Source organism: Heterocephalus glaber, unplaced genomic scaffold, assembly GCF_053883595.1.
Source record: "Heterocephalus glaber isolate CG9 unplaced genomic scaffold, H.glaber_assembly_v1.0 deba00001532, whole genome shotgun sequence".
In the NCBI taxonomy this organism is placed as follows: domain Eukaryota; kingdom Metazoa; phylum Chordata; class Mammalia; order Rodentia; family Bathyergidae; genus Heterocephalus; species Heterocephalus glaber.
The window spans coordinates 23,679,396-23,701,313 of record NW_028258330.1 but is presented as its reverse complement, the minus strand read 5'-3'; the positions used below and the strand labels follow the sequence as shown (position 1 = coordinate 23,701,313).

Here is a 21,918-nt window from a genome sequence, read left to right as displayed (position 1 = left end):
GCCAGGCATGCTGGTACACACCTGTAATCCCAGTACTCAGGAGGCTGAGGCAGGAGGATTATAATGAGTTTGAGGCCAGCTTAAATGACATAGTGATACCCTGACTCAAAAAACAAAACAAAACAATTAATAAATATTAACAGCTGAGGATATAATTCAGTGATATAGTGCCCCCAGGCTCAATCCCAGATATATATATATATACACACACACACACACACACACACACACACACACACACATATAAACACACACACATATATATATACACACACACATATATATATATTCATTCACGTATGTATGTATATGGGGATGTAGCTCAATATTACAGCACATGTGAGGTCCTGGGCTCAATCCTTAGTATCATAAAAATAAAATAAAATGCTCATTATCTTTTGATCTAGCAATTATATTTCTAAATTACCCTCAAAAATTATATTTCTAAAAAATGTATCCTACAGATACAGTATATGTCTTGTACAAAGGATGCTCTGCTAGGATACTGGTTATGGATTCCTTTGTGGTAACAGACTGTGGACAACTGCAATTTCTGTAAAGAGAGGACTAAAGTTGTTTTTTTTTAAATCTTTTTCAGTACCGGAAATTAAACACAGTGTCGTACTAAACTACATCCCTCACCCTTTTCTTTATTTTTTGAGACAAGGTCTTGCTAAGACGCTAAGTTGTTCAGGGAAGGTTTGAATTTGTGATCCTCCTACTGTAGCCACCCTAGGTATTGGAATTACAATTGTGTAAGACCATGCCCAGCTAAGAAGCAACTGACTGAATGAAATATGTTTGATATATATACAATGATATCCTGTACAGTTATTTTTCTTTTGGGTCTCTCTTTAGGGGTTTGGGGGGGTACTGAACCCAGGGCCTTTTCAATGAGCTATAGGCCCAGGCTTTGTAAAAATTTTTTGAGACAGGGTCTTGCTAAGTTGCTATATTATACCACTCTGGTGGGGGATACTACAATGGCGAAGGTTATACAAGTGTAGGGCAGGTAGTATATAGAAATCTCTGTATCTTCTGCTCCATTTTTCTGAGAACCTAAAACTGCTCTAAAATCAAGTCTACTAAAAAAATTAAAGGTGCAAAAAGGGGGATATAGGCATGTTATATGCTTAATATGCATATAGTTATTATCAGAAGTATACATATAAAAGTTATAACAGTGGCAGCCCCAACTGGGGAACTATGGGCTAGGGTACTTGGAAGTCTAGAGAGAAAGAACTTCTCACTGTGTCTGCATTTATGCTGTTTGAATTTCCTAGCTCATGTTAATAATACTTTTTAATTCTAACAGCATCCACAAAAACTGGCTTGGGCAATATGTGATTCATGTAAACAAAGATGAGAATGTGGCATAACGCAGTGCACAGAGAACACTTAATCAACAAATTTAATAGAATTTGAAAGCAAATAAGTAGATAGTTGTTAACAATTTTTAAAGTAAAGAGAAGAAAAGAGAACTTCATTTCATTCTAGAAAACTTGGTGCAGAAGAAAGGAGATTAAATGTATTCTTTGGGAGGAGGAGGAGCAAATGGATACACAGGGACCTGAAGATCCTGATGACCTCAGTGCAAAGAATTTTTAAAAACAGATAATTCCCATGGTTCCTGACTCAAAAGGCTCTTTGGAGACAAGTGCTGCCCCCTCACCTGTTCTCTGGCCACCCAGTTTCCCTGCCTACAGACAAGTGTTATTAGATTTATAATCTTCCTGAGACACTTGGCACACACGCAAATATGTATTCACATGGACTTACCCCTTCCTTTTTAAAAAAGCATGTTATGCAAAATAACGCAGTGTCCCCCATCTTGCCTTGTCTCACCAAACAACCTGTCCTATAGGTTGTTCCCTCAATAAATACAGAGCTGCATTATTCTTTTGGACAGCAGCCTAGTAGTCACTATATGGATACATCATTAATTAACTTCTATACTACAGATACATTGTGGCTGTTTCTGATATTCTGCTATGAAAAACCTAGAACATATCATAATTTTGTGTGTGGGAAAGTTTATCTGTAAGGAAAAATTCCTAGAAGTGCAATTCTGAATCAAAGGATACATGCATTTGTAATTGTAATAGCTATTCAGAACAGTGACAACAGTATTCTTTTTAGTTGTGAAAATGACTCATTCCTTGCCAAGAAAAGGGTGGGAGAATGGGAAGTAATGATGGGCCACACTGGGCAAATATGCCTCAGGTTAATATATAGACAGAGTCAACACGTTCTCCCTTTGATCCTTCTTAGATTGTTCTGTTGCTAAGCAGGTGGAAACACAGAAAGTTATTTTTTCATACTTCTAGTTGTTACATGTAATAAAATATTGTTGTCTACAATGAAGAACTAGAAGACAGCGGTAAACCCATTTTTTAAACCCTATGTAAACCCATTTTCTGTAAATTTTTTTCCCCCCTTCTTTTTTTTTTTTTGGTACCGGGGATCAAACTCAAGTCCTTGCACTTGTACAGCAGGCGGTGAAATCACTGAGCTAAATCCCCGGCCCCTCCCCCTTCTTGATGACTGTGAGACTGAAAGGCACTTACAAAGGTGGAAGGACTCTGTAAACTAATATAATGATGGATTAAAATTAATACAGGTCCGGGGGTATAGTTCAGTGGTACAGTGCTTGCCTAGAATGCATAAGTCAGTGAGTTCAATCCCCCCACAGGGCCAAAAAAAAAAAGATTCATCCAAAATCCCTGTCAAGGGTCATTCTATCCCACAGATTACACAGGTGATCCCTAATTTTACCCATTAAACATCACCACACCCAGGCGTGGTGGTGCATGCCTATATTCCACCACTCAGGAGGCTGAGGCAAGAGGATTGCCACAAGCTCAAGGCCAGCCTGGGCTACATAATGAGTTCAAGGCCAGCCTGAACTACAAATCAAAAAAAAGAAAAAGAAAAAAGAAAAGAAAAAAGAGAAACATCACAAGAATAACATTTTCTATTGTCATCATTCCAAAACTAAAATTGGATTAAACTGACATCTAAATACCTGATAGAAATAAATCTAAAACCACTTAAGGAAAATTAAGCACAAGGCAGCTCTTCCATTCAATTCAACATCTTCTAAATGCTATTAGAATTTTGCCAGACAGGAAGAAAGTAACAGGCGTTAGCATGGCCAGTTTAGGATGTCTCCTTTCCATTTCTAGGGGAATGGCCCTGAAAGCTATGGTTGCATCCAATTCCTAGGCCTGCCTTCCTCCATTCCAACAGAGGCTGCCCTAGCTGGGGTGGGTGCAAAGTGAAAATCTCAGCACCTTGAGCTTCCTCTGGGAGGGCCTCAGATGTGGTGCATGGCAACCCAGACAAGATTCTAGAAAGGTAAGAGAAATGTAAAGGAAGATGATTGTCTCTTGTACATTACCTAGCTCTCAGGAGGCAAAGCTGTGACCTTTTCATAGCAAAACAATATGACCCCAAGCCTGATTGTACCAAAAAACCTATAGCAAGCTGATCTAGAGCTCATCTGCTAAACTATAGCTGTGTATATTTTGAGCTCTCCAAAATGATAAAAACAAAGGAATGATAATGACCTACATTAATCTTTAAAATCTTAAAAAGGAAAAAATTCCTAAAGCATGAGTCCTCTTAATCAAATCTCTCAACTCTGAACACAGGGCACATTTCTTTTCTGAATTCACCCAGCTAGATGGAACACGTGTCATATATTTTTGACGAATTATCTCAGGAAGATAGACTAATTTAATTTCCTGCCACCAGAGCTTAAAGTCTTGTTCTGGGTCCTCCTCAAAGAAGAGGGTTTTCTTGGAAGGATGCCCTGATGGAAGCAATTTTTCCACCACTCTCTACCTCTGTCATGTTTGGATTCATGCAGCCTCACTCCTGTTTGCCATCTTGGAGGACCTTCTCAAAGTCTAGAACCAGGTGTGCACTGGGTTCTCAGTAATTGGGTTTCCTAAGGAGATTCTAGGGCAATGGTCACAAACTCATCATATTCTCCCTGACAGTTTATTTTTTAGTGTTGGCAATCAAACCCAGGATTTTGTACATGCTAGGCAAGCACTCTGCTACTGAGCTCCATCCTCAGTCCTGTACTTGAAACTTTTTATGAGTCCACTTGGTGTTTTAAAAAGCAACAGGGGTTGGGAGGTGGAGCTCAGTGACAGAATGCTGGCTTAGCATAAGTGAGGCCCTGGGTTGAATGCCCAGCACCAAAAACAGCCACCAAACCACAACAAAGCCCTCAGCAACTCCAACTTTGTATATCCATTTTCTAGTGAAAACTCTGGCACATGTATACAAGGAAACATGGGAAGGATATGTTCCGCAGCACTGGTACAATAGCAGAAAAACTGGACACCTACACATGAATCTAGAGAGAAATAAAAAAGTAAAATATTCATATTATAGACAATACTATGAAAAGAAATAAAATTTAAAAAAAAATACTATTCAGTAGTGAAAAGAAATAAATTAAAGCAGGAGTCAGCAAACTACAGCCCACCAGCCCAATCTGGTCCACAGTCTGTTTTTGCAGGTAAGATTTTATTGGAATACACCCGTAAATTCCTTTATTTGCATATTTTCTATGGCAGCATAACATTAAAATAGTAAAGTTGAGTGGCTACAACAGAGACAGCATGGCCCACAAAACCTGATATACTTATTACTTGGCCCTTACAGAAAAAAAGTTTGTCAACCCTTGAATTAGTTTTATTTTATACACAAACATACATGTGTGCATGTGTGCACACGCACATGGATAAACAAGCAGGTTGAGTAAAAAAGCAAGCTATAGAGTGATAATTTTTATTAGAAACTTGTAAAATAATATGGTGCTCATGGATTTATATTTACATTTGTATAAGTACATAAAAATTAGAGATTTGATCCCCAGTACCAAAAAAAAAGATTGCAGAGAAGGATACACAATTTATAATAGTGACTGCCAAACGTGGGCAGTGGGAAGTATGTAAAATAGGACATTTCAACTTTATCAGTGATATCTTATCATTTCTCTTTAAAAAGGGGGGAAATGAGGCTTTGAAGTAAATAGGAGAAAATATTAACAGCTACCAATTCCAGTTATTTCCTAAATTATTACAACAACCAATTTCACATTAAGGAAAACAATAAAGCTTTTCTACTCTGGAAGAACAGGAATTACCAAGCAGTTCTTGAACAGCAACCCAAGTGGCAACAATGAGAGCTGAGCAATAGCGTCCCTCTAGTGGCCTGGGGCTCACCAATGCGCCCCTCCCTCCTGTTTCACATCCAGCATGCTTTGTTCGTTATACTTACTCCCTGTCCCCTGTAGTTATCTCTGTCTATGACCAAATTCATATATATATGATTTGACTAAGTGCCATGCTATTCCATTTTATAAAATGGCACTCACCAAGGCTCGGTGATGACATGGAAAATGCTTATAAATACAGCAGTTTACAAAACTGAATGACTGCATTTAATCACAATTATATAAAAAATAAGACACATTAAAACAGCAGTGGTCCACTTTAGGTGATGGGATGACAGGTAATTTCCCCTGCTCTTTCAATAGTTTGTGCATTTTCCAAATTCTCTTCAACAAGCATGTGGTATTTTCAAATGCGGAAAAAAAATAAAGATCTGACAATTCCCCAGAAATAGCTCTGCAAGAAGGAGCAACCCGCAGGCACACAGAAAGCATACTAATGCATCTCTAATCAATGCATTCCCATGTAACCACTGCTGCCACCACCAACGCTGTTGCAACAGCAGCATCCTCTAAGATCAGACCAAGCAACCACCTGCCAACTGCCTGGCCCAGAGTTCAAGGACTCAGAGTATGTGAAATGCAGCCCGAGCACAAATCACACGAGCCATCAGAAAAGCACTGCAACACTCTAGAAAGAAGATAAAAGTGGCTCCCTATTAGCCAGCCTAAACCAACTCCCTGAGCATTTTTCTCTCAGGAGAAGCAGCTGTTTTTATTCTGTATCCATCACATCACTATCAACATTAGTCTCTTTCACAATTGTTTCTAATTGCTCTTTAAGTATCAGGACTCCCTGTTGGCAATCCCTGAAATGCATCAGGTCGCCAAGTGCAATTCTAGCTCTCTGGTTCCTATGATGGTCTGTTATCAAAATGGGAATAACACATTTTTTCAAACAAGATTACCATCTTCGGTTGAAAAATAACACCATTGCCCTGCAAAAGTTTTTAAAAGGTGTAGTATTTGTGTTAAGGGAACAGTTCTATATTTCCTTATGTGTGCAAAAGTCATATTTGGAGGGATATGCAAGAACCAGATAATAAAAGCTATCAGGTAAAAAGACTAGTTTTCCCTGAAAGAGCTGGGTGGCTGAGGGCCAAGGGTAGGAGAAAGATTTTCACTATGAATCTGTTAAGTTTTGAATCATGTAAGTGTAGAATCATGTAAGTGTATTACCTGGTATGAAAAACAAAATTAGGGGGGAAAAGACATGAAAAAATTTTGTGAAATTAAGTAAACTAATAACTATGTGTCAAAATTCATTTTTTCCATTACATCTATCCATTTTTACTGACTGCCATGAATATAAAGTAATAAAAATGTTTTAATTGATGAATGAGGAGCTCTCAGAGTAAAACTATTTGTCCCAACTCAATGGAGAAGCTTCTATGAGGCAGCAAATTTTCATTCATTCATTATTTACTTATTCAGTGCTGAGGATTGAGTCCAGGTTCTCATGTATTTGCACCAAGTCTACTACCAAGCTGTATCCTCAGACCTTTTTTTAAATTTTGAGACAGAGTTTCACCATGTTGTCCAGCCTGACCTCAATCTTGGATTCTTCTGCCTCAGACTCCAAAGTAGCTGGGATTACAGGTGTGCACCTCTCAGCTAGCAGAATTCTGAACTTTTTAATGTCAATGTAGCAAGTTATGTAGACTCATCTGTTAAAGGCACTTGCAATGAAGATGAGACTGGTAAAATACATTCTTGTTTTTATTGCAAGCATTGTTCATACACTCAGAGTCATCTTTTTTGTAAGTGAGTTATGTGAACTAATAGGGTTCAAAATAAAGACATATAAGAGCCAGGGGATCTCAGATGGGCACCATTTACTTACGGGCCACAACTCTACTAGGGACAGCGGCGAGCGCCTGTAATCCCAGCTACATGGTAGGCTGAAGTAAGAGGGTCAAAGGTGTAAAGCAAGCATGGGGAATTTAGCTAGATCCTGTCTCAAAACAAAAATTCAAAAAAGGGCTGGAGTTGTGGTTCAGTGTAAAATATTTGACTAATATGTGCAAGGTCTTCCCCGTACCACGAAAAAGAAAAAAAAAAAATCTAAAGGTAAACACTCTCTTGAAGCAGTAATTCCATGTTTGGGGATTATTTTAAGGCTATAACTGAATAACTGAACATTTGTACAAAGATGTATATGCATGTTTGTTTATAATAGCATCATCTCTCACCATTAAAATATTCACCAATAAAGAGACTGGTTAGATTGTGGCACATCTATACAATGGGACATTATAAAGTCATTAAGAATGGCATAGTTGAGGGCTGGGGATTTAGCTCAGTGGTTCCAGCGCCCACTTGGAAAGCACAAGGTCCCGAGTTTAATCTCCAGTACCAAAAAAAAAAAAAAAGGAATGGCATAGCTGAGCACGGTAGCAGCAAGCCTGTAATTCTAGCACTCAGGAGGCTGAGGCAGGAGGATTGCAAGTTTGAGACCAGTCTAGGCTACACTAAGGAAACCTAGGCTACATACTGAGACCTTGTCCAAAAAAGGTGAATGATGCCTCTAGACATAAAAAAGAATGACATAAACCTTTAGGCAGTATTCAGGCATGGAAATGAAAACAGCAGGCTACTAAACAATGACTATAATTTAATCTATGTGTATGTGTGTGCATGTACATGTGCAGAGAGAGAGATGTAGGGGACAGAGTGTAAAGTCATGGCTAAAAAGCACGAGCTTTAGGTCTGGGTTTGAGCTGGGGTGCAGCTCAATGGTACAGCACTCATCTTGCATGCATGAGGCCCTGGCTTCAATCACCAGCACCCTAAGATAAAAGAAACATATCCAGCTACAAAATCTTGAGAAAGCTAAGTAAGTCATAGTTTCTTCTGTAAAATGTAGTAAATAACACCTACCTGAAAGAACTGTTCTCAGGATTAAACTAATAAATGTTAAATGCTTAGCCTCGTGCAAGATGCATAACAAACATTCAGGAAATGCAAGCAATATTGATCTCTGGTTGATGAGCCTACAAGTGTTTCGCGGGTTTTCTTGTTTGTTTGTTTTGCTCTCTTTGGACTTTCTTATAAGTGTACGCATTTTGTTTTTATAATTAAGGTGAAAGGAAGCAATAAAATTGTTTTTTCTTGGGGAGAAAAAAGTCTAGCACCTTGATTTTGGTTTAAGTGTCCTAAGACAAGCTAATTTTCAGAAAGAAGCCTGAAAAGCTCTGACAAATAAGATGAACAGTAAATGCCTGCCCTGAATTCAAACTGGCACTGTGTACCCTTTGTCATCTGATGACACAAACAAACAAACAAAAAAGCACTTATCCTGATGGAAAAAAGGACAGAATCCTCTTTTTGAATTCAATTGTGAAACATTCATAAAATAATCATAAAAATATATTCAGGTCCGTAGGACACCTTTTCAGAATCTATATGGGCCTAGGATTTTATTGTATTCAATAGTTACTACTCACAGTATATCAAGAACTTAATGTCTATTTCTTTTTAATCCTCAGAATCACCTTATGAGGAAGGCAGGTATTAGCCTCATTTTAAAAGTAAGGATTAGGGCCGGGGATTTAGCTCAGTGGTTTTGCTGCCTGCTGCTCAAGCGCAAGGACCCGAGTTCGATCCCCGATACCAAAAAAAAAAAAAAAAAAAAGTAAGGATCGGAAGCTTAGAGAAATTAGTTTGCCCAAGGTCACACAGCAATTAAGTGGAAGAGTCAAGATTCAAAACCAGGCTTGTCTTATTCAAAAATTCATGTATTTTATTTATTTATTTGTTTTGTTTTGCAGTCCCGGGGATCGAACTCAGGACCTTGTGCTTACAAGGCAGGCATGGTGCCACTGAACTAAATCCCCAACCCTGTTTATTTATTTATTTTTGAGACAGGGTCTTCCTATGTAGTCCAGGCTGGCTTTGAACTCACTATGTAGCCCAGGCTTGCCTCACACTCACAGTGATCTTCCTGTCTCAGCCTTCCATGTGCTAGGATTACAGGCATGCATCACCACACCCTGCTAAACTCATACATTTTAAGAACACACACCAACATATATATGACTGCATATGTATCAATATATGCACAAATAAAAACAATTCAAGTTGCACACAGTAGTATATAGTAAACAAGCAAATCTTCCTCTGCCCCTAAGGGAGATATCTGAAGCATATGCAAGCAGTAATGTATCTACATCGTTCCCCTACTTCTTTATTAAAAAAAAAAAAAACTAATTTAGATGAAAGTATACTATACACTACTTTACTTCTTATTACATAGATCTTTTTAAAATAGCTTGCTATATGCCATGATATGGCTGCTTACAAGACATTTTATCTGTGCCCTGTTGAAAGACCTTCTGATTATTTCTGGTCTTTTGCTACTACAAAAAATGCTGCAGTGACTATCCGGGACATGTGAGCGTAACTGGTAGGATCCACTCCTAGAGGTGAAAATGCTATGCACATTCCTTTTTGACAGAATTCCATCTTGCCTTCTCCAGGCTGCAAAATTTGTCCCACCAAGAGTGGGCCCCATCCCCTACTCAACCCTCACATGCAGAGATGTGCTCTGAACACCCACTGAGCTAGCTGTTAACCTGAAAGAGCCTTCCTGCCATGAACTTTAGTCCATGGGCTCATCTACGAGAGAAAATAAGTTGGTCTGCTAAAAATGCCCACTCTGACTTAGGAGGCTTAAAGCAAATGCAACATGTGGCCCCTTGTGTGGAGCCCTTTCTTTGGATCCTGATTCAAAAAAACAACTATTTTAAAACATACAACACAATCAAGGACATTTGAACACTGGATATTAGATGATGTTAAAGAATTAGTATTTAAGTGAGAAGTTTTATTTTTAAAATAAGTTTCTAATCTTTTAGATATAAATAATAGTTTCAGATAAAGTTATATGTTGTCTTCAAACTGTTTCAAAATAATCGGGGTGGGGTGCAAGTGGAGGTTATAGGTGAAAGAGGCTTGAAGTGTGCTGATAACTGTTGAGCAGGGTAATGAGTTCACAGTTCATTACACTACTTTGTTTTTTTATATGCTTGAGAGTTTTCCACAATAGGGACAGAAATCACCCTCTGGCTAATGGCTTTACATTTTAAAAATATTTTTAAATTATGGTAAACACAAACCTAAACAAAGGGCATGATGGCATATACAGTCCTATAATCCCAGCACTCTGAGAGGTTGAGGCAAGAGGACTGAAAATTTGAGCCCAGTCTGAGCACTTTAGTGACTTAACATGTTCACATGATGGGGCTATAATTTGTATGTCTCACTGCTGGGCAGCTCTGAACTACCAGTGTACCATACATGCATGACTGTCCCATCAAGCAGCATGGGATAGTCCCATTGGGTGGTCCAAGCTATCCAGTGCAACATCATGCATGTACCACTGATGGTTCAAGCCAATGGAAATAGGTTGATGAGCTCCTATCTCAAAATAAAAAAATAAAAGGGCCGGGATGTAGTTCAGTGCAAAGGTTCTGGGTTCAAATCCTAGTATCATAAACAACAACAACAAAAACCCTATAAAAGCCAGACATAGTGGCATATGCCTGTTGTCCCAGCATTGGAAGACCGAGGAAGATGGATTGTTTGAGCCTGAGAGTTCAAGCTGGCCAGGTCAGCAATCAAGACACCATCTCAAACAACAACAACAACAAAAATGATTAAGAGGATAAGTTTTATGTCTTTGAGACAGGATCTTGCTATGATGTCAAGGCTGGCCCCAAACTCATGAGCTCAAGTGATCCTCCTGTATCAGCCTCCCTCCTGAGTAGAATTATAGGCATGCACAACCACAGGAAGCTATCCATGTAATCATTTTTAAGTGTATACTGTAGTTGGGTAATGTTAATTATATTCACCGTGAGATCAGGTGTGGTAGCAGTCTGTAGTCCTAGCTACTTGGAAAGCTGAGGCAGTATTGCAAGTTCAAGGCCAGCCTGGGCAATTTACCAAGACCCAAAACATTCTACCTATCAAACACCTTCCCATTTCCCGCTCCTTCTCTCCCTGCTAATCCTGTTTCCATGATTTTCACTACTCTGGATGCCTCATATAAGTGGAATGACACAGTATTTGCCTTTTTGTGACTGGCTTATTTCACTCAGCATAATATCCTCAAGGTTTACCCATGTTGTAGAATGACAGGATTTCCTTCTTTTAAAGGCTGAGTAATAATCTATTGAATGTATACATTACATTTTTTTCATTTTGCTTTCTTTTGTTGAGACAAGATAGGTAGCCCTCACTATGTTGCCCAGGCTAACCTTGAACTCTCAAACCTCCTGCCTCAAGCGTACCTGCTGGGATCACAGCTTGTGGCTCCAAACATGGCTCACACCATATTTTTTTTGTTCCATTCCTCAGTCTAGGGCCATCTGGGCTGCTTCCACCTCTCAGTTATTGTGAATATGCTACAATGGCTGTGCTCAGGGGCTATTCATTTTAATCAGACTGCCATTCAGCTGGGTAGAGACCAACAGCAAAACCTTGAAAAGGAGAAGGCGGAGTCGGACATGCCATGCACACCTGTAATCACAGGACTTGGAGGCTGAGGCAGGAAGACTGCAAATTCCAGGCCAGCCTGGACTACATTGCGAGACCCTATCTCAGAAACAAAGTATAACAAGAAAAATGAAATAAATAAAAAAATGAGGTGGCTCAAGTAACAAAAAAGAGATTCAGACACATCTGCAAGTGAAACCCAGCTCTATTGTCTCTAGTTCTGGGACTCTGAACAAACTCCTCCCCCTGAGCCCCTCTGTAAGATGAGAACAGCACTAATAACGTATTTCTTGGGGCTGCACAAGGACAAGCATCAAGGATCTGGCCCACAGGAGGTGCCTTCTGCCCTGACCAAACTGACAGGAGAAAAATCTGAAACTTAGGTAAGCAGCGTGACCCATGGAGCTAATAAGCTGCAAAGCAAGCTGAAATTGTGTCTAGTGGGCTCCAAAGTACACAGCCTTTTCCACATGAGCATGTCCTGAGTTCCAAGCGTCCCAATGTCTTTCCACAGGTGGCAGTCTTTACTGCAGATTTTTCTTAATATCTACATTCTTTCAAATGCAAGCACTCAGGAGGCTAAGGCAGGAGGATTATCATGAGTCTAAAGCTAACCTGGGCTATACAGTGAGTTCAAGGACAGCATGGAATACATAGTAAGAATCTGTCTCAAAAAAAAAAATAAACAAAATCCACTTTAACATAAATTTTAAAAAGAAATTACATCACTAACATAAAAAGAAAATCAGTATCACTTGCAAATAGAAGGCAACTGTGAAAATGAACATAAGCACATAAAACAATGTTACTAAATTCTAGCTAGAGACTCCTACCTAAGGCCTGGTGCTTGGCCTCTGGGTGAGAAGGGAGCTTAACAAGTGTGAAGAAACAGGCTGACAGGGCTGGGGGAGGGGGCTCCACAGTAGAGGGCTCCCCCAGCATGTGCAAGGCCTTGAGTTCAGATTCCAGCTCTGCAAGTCATTTAATGATTAAAGGATCTAACTTAAAGAAATCATCAGAAATGTGCCTTCGTCATTACATTAGCAGCCATCATTTAAGATGTTCTCTGCAGCATTATTTGTAGTATTTAAATATTGGAGGGGACTGGGGAGTTGCTCAGTGATAGAGCACTTGCCTAGTACCCACATGGGCCTGGGTTTGATTCTTAGAACTGCAAAAATCAAAAATGAAAATGCTAGTTGCACATTTTCTTTCCTCTTCTATGGCAGCACCCACCTATGATTAATCTGTGTAAAAGATCTTAAAATATATTACAATTCTCTTAATCTTAAGGTTCTGGGTCCCCTTTTAAAAAATAAAAATAAATAAAGGAAACAGTACAACAACAACATAGGCCATAGGTCAGAACTGCATACCTATGGAATAAAATATATTTAGAAATACACTTGTATCTGGGCACTAAAATGTTAACAGTCATTATTTCTATGTGGTGAGATTTAGGGTGAATCTTATTTGCTTTAATCTTTTCAGGATTTTTCTCAATGGAAAGAGTTACTTTTATAATTGGGCAAATTTTTATTTAAAAAAAGGCCAACAGTTGAAGAAGTAAAGAAGGGAAAACACTATATATTTCTTAAGCTAGAATCTAATTCTTTATTGCAGGTCTTGCAAAACTAGTAACTATTTCCACCAAGGACTATCTTCTTGTGGTAAAGTAACTTGAGCTGACATTTTATCTTACTGGATGGAATCTAAAAGATTTACCAGGTAGATTTTTTTTGCTTAGGTTCTTGAAATGTGTTCTTAAGCAATACTTACTGCAATCCAGAGGTGCTGGAGATCATGCCATGAGGTTTAGTTTCTGTTCAATTTCTATCACATACCAAAGCCCAAGGAAACCCTGCAAGCACTGCTGAAGGTAACATGAAGGACCCAGGATGGGTAACAGTGTGTTAATGCCAAATCCCAATAATCTCTGACAGTATCTATTTCACTTGGATCCACTTCCATTTACACACTATGTTCAAGCAAGAGAAAATGCAAGACCTGCAAATACCTTGCCAAAACTTTTAAAATAAAAGCACACCCACCCCCATTATTACTCGTTCACTCTCTAATGCAAATTATGATTTAAATAAATCAGCACACTAAAGATAGATCTGCTTGCAAGTGAAGAGCTCAATGTCCGCAATCAGTGTGACAAAGTGAGGAGAAACAATGTGTCACCATGATTAACTGAGCCTTAAACATGAACATCCAAGCTGCAGTACAGATATTTGATGCTGATAAGACGAGCTGATTTTAATGCTCTCTGACTGCCAAGAAATCAGCTCTTAGAGCTCCACCCAGAAGATCTGAGAGAGAGTCCAGCACGAGGTCCTAATGGAAGAAGAAAATGTCACCCAGACTCAGCTCAGTCTTTCAGGAAGGGCTGAAAGGTCTTGGAAAGAATTTCCCCATGCTGGGTGTGTGTGTGTGTGTGTGTGTGACACTGAGGGTGTGTGTGTGTGTGTGTGTGTGTGTGTGTGTGTGTGACACTGAGGTCCAAAGAGGTTGGGCTACTTGCCCCAAGTCACACCACAAGTGGCAGGATTGTTACTAGAATCCTCAACCAAGGTCCCCATTGCCTTTTCAAGCCAGAATTTCCTGTGAAGGCATAGGCTTTGACCAAGATTTAGGGCTCTGGGGAGACAGATGTTGAAATAAAAATAATGAGCCCGTTGGGCAAAGAGAAAACTCAGGCACAGCAAGACTGAATCTTTTACAATTAGTCACCAGGCATTCTAGGACTTCAGCCACCCTCTTCTCACCAGGTGTAGATACAATCACCAGAATCAAGAAACAGCAGGCTAAGTGACTCAGAACAAAAGCTCATGGTTCCTATGTGCTTCAGCTGCTTCGGGCCTGGAGTTAGACCACTATGAAGTGTGAGAGGTAATGCATCTTAACAAGCTGGATCTCTTAGTGGCCTCATTACTCAACTAATTGCCACCCATCTTTATGCTAAAATAGCTGAAGGGTTTTCCCCTTGATTTCCTCAGATATTCTTTGAAATCACTTTTCATCAGCATTTAAAATTACTTACCCTAGCCAGGTATGGTGACACAAACCTATCCCAGCATTCAAGAAGCTGAGGCAAGAGGATCACTGCAAGTTCAAGGCCAGCCTGAACTACATAGTGAGACCCTGTCTCAAAAAACAAACAAAAACAAAAAAACAAAAGGTACAGGACTGTGGTGACTGCCCATCTGAAAAACAGATGGAAGCTGAGAGTGTAGCTCATTTAATATGCATGAGGCTCTGGGTTCCAACACACAAACACACAAAATATATGTGTATATATATGAATGAATGATAGAGCAACAGACCTGCAGTTAGCAGCCATGGGAGTTACCTGACTTAGGTTTTCTACCTTCCTCTTCTGGAAAGCATAACAGTACCTATGATAAAAATTACTGGGAGGACTAAATGAGGTCACACGCATGAAGTGCTTAGAACAGTGCTTTGCCTCAAGAAATGTTTACTACTACTACTACCTGTATTGTTATGATCACTAGGAAGTCCTAGTTTTGACTCTGTTCATCTAGCTGAGTGCATCTCAAACTTTACCCTGCACAGTTGAGCACCTGGGAATACTGGTAAAATGCAGGTCCTGGTTTTCCTAGATCCAGGCCTACAGTCTGCATTTCAAACAAACTCCCAGAGGCATGGGCACCTCTGTCACACAACGCACTTTAAGCCACAAGGATCTGCCTAACCCAGCACCTAGCAGGGGCTTAATACTACTGACACACATGAATGATTTCTCTACATCTCAGTGATAACTGAAAATTAATGACACTACACAGAAAAGAACATTCTAAGCTGCAAGAAAAGCTATAAATGTGGTAGTATAAAATATGACTTTCATTATTCATAAGGTTGAATTTACAACACTGCAATACTACCTATACAAGTACAATAATTGGAATATCTGAAAATAAAGCTTGAATGCCTTGTTCAGGAGAAATACTCCATTCAAGGATCCTCTAGGAATTTTGGCAGAACACAAAAGCTCAAGGGATTCCCAAGTCAAAAGCTCTGAAACTTTAGAACTGCCTTTTGGTGCCCAACACAGAACCAATTTGGCAGGGAAAGTGTGGCCATTTGAGGCACTGGGAGCGAGCTTTGCTAATGATTCTATTCCTCTCCTCAAGCTGGCCAGCCTCCTACCAACCTTCCTCAGCCAAAGACAACAGCATGAAACAGATGGGCACTGCCCTGGCAGAGCCCACACCTGCTGCTCCATGCTGGAAAAGAGACATACTGGGAGAAAGGGAGGACTTCCGGATGTCCAAGGTGGGGGCTCCTGTCAGATCTACCTGGCTATCTTCTTTGGCAGAAGCAGATTTCCTCCCCATGGTCTCTGTGGTATGGTACTTACAACCCTGCACCTCTCCTCTGAGGAGTTTAGAGGGAAGCTTAGCTAATTCTTCCTCATAGGGCATCTCATCCAAAAGTCCTCTCATCATTTTATTTGTTTTGTTTTTATTTTTTTGGTACCTGGGATCGAACTCGGGTCCTTGCGCTTGCGCAGCAGGCGGCGAAACCACTGAGCTAAATCCCCGGCCCCCTCTCATCATTTTAGAGGCAGATGGCTCTTCCAACATCAAATTGCTCAGGCCAAAAACCCAAGAATCATCCTTACTCTCGACGCCCTCAACCTGATGGCCCTACCTCCAAAACACATCCCTATCGAGCCTCTGTTACCATCCTAGGCCACCATCTCTCACCTAACCTCTCAACTAGTCTTCTGCCTGCCTCTCTCATGTCCTCTAAAATTCACTGGCCTGCTGTGGTGGTGCACACTTGTAATCCCAGCATTCGGGAGGCTGAGGCAGGGGGATCCCCAGGAGTTCTAGGCCAGCTTGGGCTACTACCGTATATATATATGTATATAAAACCTCACAATAGTTTAAGGCCAGTCTGGACTACATGACGAGACCCTGTTTCAAAAAAACAATCAATAAAAATAAAAGGGCCAGGGATTTAGCTCAGTGGTTTCACCACCTGCTGCGCAAGCGCAAGGATCAGAGTTCGATCCCCAGTACCAAAATAAATAAATAAAATAAAATAAAATTCACTGACCACATAAAGGGCAGGTGATTTTTTTCCTCCAGAGCTGGAGATGGAACCCAGGGCCTTGCACAGGCTAGGGAAGAACTCAAACACTGAGCTATACCCCTAGGCCTAGAGTGATTTTTTTATTAGTACATTTGTAGTACATAATGATTACATTCACTGTAGAGAGTAGGTACATGTATATAACATCTTAATTTTATTCCCATTCCCCTTCTTTCTGGGTCGCCTTCCCATTTACACAAGATCTATCCCTATGGGCTTTTCTTTTGCTCTTTTTTTTTTTGGTATCAGGGATCAAACTAAGGACCTCGCACTTTTGAGGCAGGTATGGTGCCACTGAGATAAATACCCTGCTCTTTACCGATATTTTGGATTTCTCATGTAAGTTAGCAATATACTATATAAGCTTATGTATCTTGATTTATTTCACTCAAAATTATGGTCTCAAAGTGCATCTATTTTCCTATAAATGACTCAAATTTATCCTTCTTTATGGCAGAATAGTACTGCATTGTGAATAAATACCACGTTTTCTTTATCCATTCATCTGCTGATGGATATAGACTGCTTCCAAGCTTTAGGTATCATAAGTTGTGCTGCTGTAAACGTGGGTATTCATGTTCCACTATAATATGATGCCTTTAGCTCTTCTCGGAAGATACCTAGCAGGAGAATAGCTGAATCAAATGAAATATCTAGTTTTAGTTTTTTGAGGAATCTCCACCTGGAGTGATAAAAAAAACAACAAAAAACTAGACTATGTCACTCCCCTTCTCAAAAGCTTTCAGTGATTTCTTCTGTTTTCAGAATAAAAGCCTAACTTCTCACTCCAGTCTACAAGGCCCTGTATGACCGAAGATCCCCATTCTCACGACTCATCTCTCCTGCCACTTACTCCTCCCTTGCGGCTCCTGAATCTACCACGCTTGTTCTCACCTCAGAGCCTTTCCTCCAGCTGTTCCTCCTGGCACATCTTCAAATAGCTAGCTCCTTCCTGGGAGCAAATCCCAGCAAAAACATCACTGTTTTAAAGAGGATTTCTCTGACCTCCCAATTAAAGTAGAAGTGCCCACAATGCCCTGGAACACTCCTCTCTATGCCACCATGCTGTATTGTTTTCACAGCATTTATTCCTATTCAAACTACCTTGCTCATCTGTTTGTTTTTCTGCTTGTTGCCACTTGAATGTAAGGTGCATGAGAGCATGAGAACAAGGACCTCGTATACCTTTGTACAATCATATGCCCAGGCTGCAATAGGGCTGAAAAACACCAGGGGCTTAGCAAATGCTAAGCAAGTGAAGCCAGTCGAAAACAGCACTGAACTTGTCAACAGACTTTGACTCCACTGGTAAGTGGGCCACTTCTTAGCAGCACGATTTCCCTTACTCAGGTTCCCTGGCTGTATAATGGAGATCTTAATCTGCACCTTACCCTCTTCCAAGAGTTACTGATAAGATCAAATAAACAAAGGGACATTTAAGGATTTTTGTAAACCATTAGACACCATAAAGACAGCTCTATATTCTTCCTCAGGGACCTAAAAACAGTGGGTGGAAAGACATAGGGAGCAACCTGAGGTTTCTAACCCTGGATAAGTCTTGGGAAATGGGGTTGAGAAATAGCTCAGTGTTCAATGGTAGAGCACTTACCTAGCAAATGTGAGGCCCTGGGTTCAATCCTCAGCACTGCAAAAAATAAAAATAAAAAGTCTTGGGACACAAGAGATTTGAATCAGTGGCTTTATTCTGCGGCCAGAGCAAACACAACATACAAATTCACTTAAAGAAGGCAAATCAACTGATAATGGTGTTTCACCCCTGCAATCCCAGCTCCTGGAAAGGCTGAGTCAGGAGGATTAAGAGTTCAAGGCCAGGGCTGGGGATTTAGCTCAGTGGTTCTGTCGTCTGCCTCACAAGCACAAGGTCCTGAGTTCAATCCCCGGTACCAAAAAAAAAAAAAAAAAGAGTAAAGAGTTCAAGGCCAGCCTGGGCAACTCAGAGAGATCCTGTCTCAAAATATGTAATAAAAAGAGCTGGGGATATATTTCAGTGATAGAGTGCTTGCCTAGCATGCACAAAGTCTTGCATTCAATTTTTTTAAAAGTCAAATCGGGCCAGGGCTTTAGCTCAGTGGCGCCAAGCCTGTCTTGCAAGCTCAAGGTCCTGAGTTCAATTCCCAGTTCCAAAAAAATAAAATAAAATCATGACAAAATATCCTCTAGGTTCCTTGAGGTTATGAGACATTCTCCATGTCCCTGCCTGCAGAGATTTAGTAAACATCTACTGAACTGGGTGTCTAGCTACCAAACTTGGCATCCTACCATTAGCTTTCACTTTTCCTTGAAACCTATTCTGGCATGAGAGTGCCAGTTCCTGGAGCAACCCTGTAACATGACCAGCATTTTCATAACGCTATGAGAACTACTATTTCAAGTCTGTGATGACCTCGTGAGACTGACAAACCTGTTACCATCACTACATACTTCAATTTATTCACTCACCAATCATTAGTAGCATATATAATACAGGTGCTATGTTAAACCCAAATAATGGCAGCTGACATTAGCCAACCATGCCAGGCTCTTTACATGGACTAAGCTCAAGTCCATCTCCATGGTACCCCTACATGATAGGTACCATTATCACCCCACTTTACAGATGAGGCAAAGGCAGCACAGAGATGAAGGCATCCACTAAGCAGCACAAACCCTGGAAGTGGCAGGCCAAGACTTTAACCTGCAGCCTGACTGCAACTTTTAACCACAACTGCACAACAACACTGAAAGACCTTCAGTACCACCTACCCTACATCCCATTTTCAAAGGAGGGACTAAGGGATAGGGAAGCCCCCCGTTACACATTCCAACTCTTCTTTGAGAGCCACAGGTTGGATGGTATCTATTTAAATGGAGCTTTACATGAGATCTTGTTTCCATGCTATTGGAAGAAAAGCTTCTAGCCAAAGCCGTTAGGAGTAATAGAATACCCCTGTGGCCTCGCAACAGAAATCAGAGGCATCAGGGAATGGGGATAAAACATAGGATTTACCTGGAAACATGTCCAGTTCCATCACATAATAGTAAGATTCTCAGGCAAGTTCATCTGTGTGAGTGCGTGTTACTAGGGATTAAATCCAGGGACACTCTTACCAGTAAGCTACATTCCTAGACCTTTTTCATTTTTTCCAGTACCAGGGATTGAACTCAGGACCTTGTGCTTGCCAGGCAGGCGCTGCACCGCTGAGCTACATTCTGGGTCCTTTTTTTTTTTTTTAATGACAGAGTCTTGGTAAGTGTCCTAAGTAGGACTTGAACTTGCCATCCTCCTGCCTCTGCCTCCCTTGGTGCTAGGATTGCAGGTGTGTACAACTGTGCCTGACTTATTTTTGTTCTGTCTTTTTAAAAACAGAGTCTTGCTATGTAGTTCAGGATGGCCTTGAATTCACTATCCTCCTGGCTCATCCTTCTGAATGCTGGGATTACAGAAGTCACCACGCCCAGCTAGTCCATTCACTTTCCTAAACTTCCTCATCTGAAAAATGGAGATGACATCACCAGGTAACTGACAAAGTCTATGTAAAGATGAAATGAGACAATGTATCTAAAATGTGCTCCCCCACCATTCTGGGCCTTGTGCATAGTAAACACTTTATCACTTCCAGGCCTAAAATATGCTTCTTTGTCATATACTTGTAAATAGTTAATACTGCTTTAAGCACGTCCCAAAAAACATAAAGATACTCTTTTCGTTCTGGAATGATCAACAAGGCACAAGTAAGAATAAAACCAGCTACCTAGAAGGATGTGGTCTCAGGGTTTCTCCCATCAGGGCTACTTTTCAAAAGTCATCTCCTTGCTCCAAGCAGAACAGAGACAAGAGAATGCCAACTGGCAGGAATACCCATATGAGCTGGCACACTAAACATCTAAATCCTACCTGTCCCAAAGCTATCTCCTGCCAGAAGCCTTGCATATCCTGTCCCAAACACCTCATGGAGTTTCTCTAGCTCTTACCATGTGCCAGGCCACTTGATAGACCCTGTGCCATTGGATTCCTGCCACAGTCCATTATTCCGTTTTACAGATAAGAAAGGGGGGGGGGGGTCAGAGAGATTAACTTGCCCAAGGCCACCCAGTTATGGGACAAAGATGCAGTCTCAAACTCTGACACTCAAGACTCAAACAGGACTCCTGAAGAATTCTCCCTTCTTCCTTTCACCCACTATACCACACATATCTCATCACCTTAACCACCCAGAGCAGCAAGGGTTAGGACCCCACTGAACAAATACGTCAACTGAGGGAAGAGAAGGAAAGGGACTTGCCCAAGGTCACACACGAGGCAGCGACGGCGCCGAGGTTCAGCTCCTAGTCTTCCCAGCTGGGGCCCTGACCACGATCCAGCCCCATGGGTACTGCGACCCTCGGTGGCCATGTCTGGGGGTCGAACTGAGGCCCCGCCTCGGGGAGAAGGAATAAAACCGCCTGGACCACCCGAGGATGCCCATAGACAGGGCAGAGGATGCTCGGGCTCGCGGGCATCAAAGCCAGTCTGAGCCGCTGGTGCCCGCCGCCAGGAAAGTGCCAAAGGGGTTGCCCTGCCTGGTGGGCACTGCGCCCCTCCCGACTCACCTGAGGCCAGAGCAGAAAGCTGGAGGCGGAGGAGGCGGCGGCGGCGGGGGGGCGGCGGCGGCGAACCCCAGGCTCAGCCATTCCCGGCTGCCCCGGATGGGGAGAGACCGCTGTCGCTCACTTCCTTGGCAACTCGGCTCGGCGACCCACTTCCTTAGCAACCGGTGTCAATTTCAATAACTTTATTAGGACATGGGACACGGACACAGTCAAAACCGACAGAATAGGGAGGGTCTATTTCAGTGATGGCGCCTGGTAGGATAGTCCGCTGGCATCTCCTTCAGTTTCTCCATCTGTAAAGTGGAATACACTGCGATGTCAGCCGCCTTTTCACCCCTCCTAAACAGCTCTCACATTAATTACCTGATTTGTGTCTCAAATTATTGCTGAGTACCTCTCATTATGTGTCCACCCTGGGACACAAACCAAACAGGAATCATTCTGGAGTCTTCCCT

General features: G+C 41.2%; 1 protein-coding gene across 5 annotated transcripts in view; it reads right to left on the bottom strand.

The window, feature by feature from the left end:
- The window catches only part of Kif3b (kinesin family member 3B), a 42,208-nt gene extending 20,614 nt beyond the window's left edge, over positions 1 to 21,594 (bottom strand). The window contains exons 1-3 of one of the 5 annotated variants that reach the window (XM_087188852.1): positions 21,464 to 21,588; positions 18,483 to 18,518; positions 22 to 104 (exon numbers count right to left, since the gene is read on the bottom strand). The gene's annotated coding sequence lies outside the window, so the exon portion shown is untranslated. Of the gene's footprint in view, positions 1 to 21; positions 105 to 17,356; positions 18,420 to 18,482; positions 18,519 to 21,463 lie in introns of those variants that run through there. The other 4 variants (XM_087188853.1, XM_013070658.3, XM_004840580.4 and 1 more) reach the window with 4 other exon arrangements.
- Between the last annotated feature and the right edge of the window lie 324 nt (positions 21,595 to 21,918).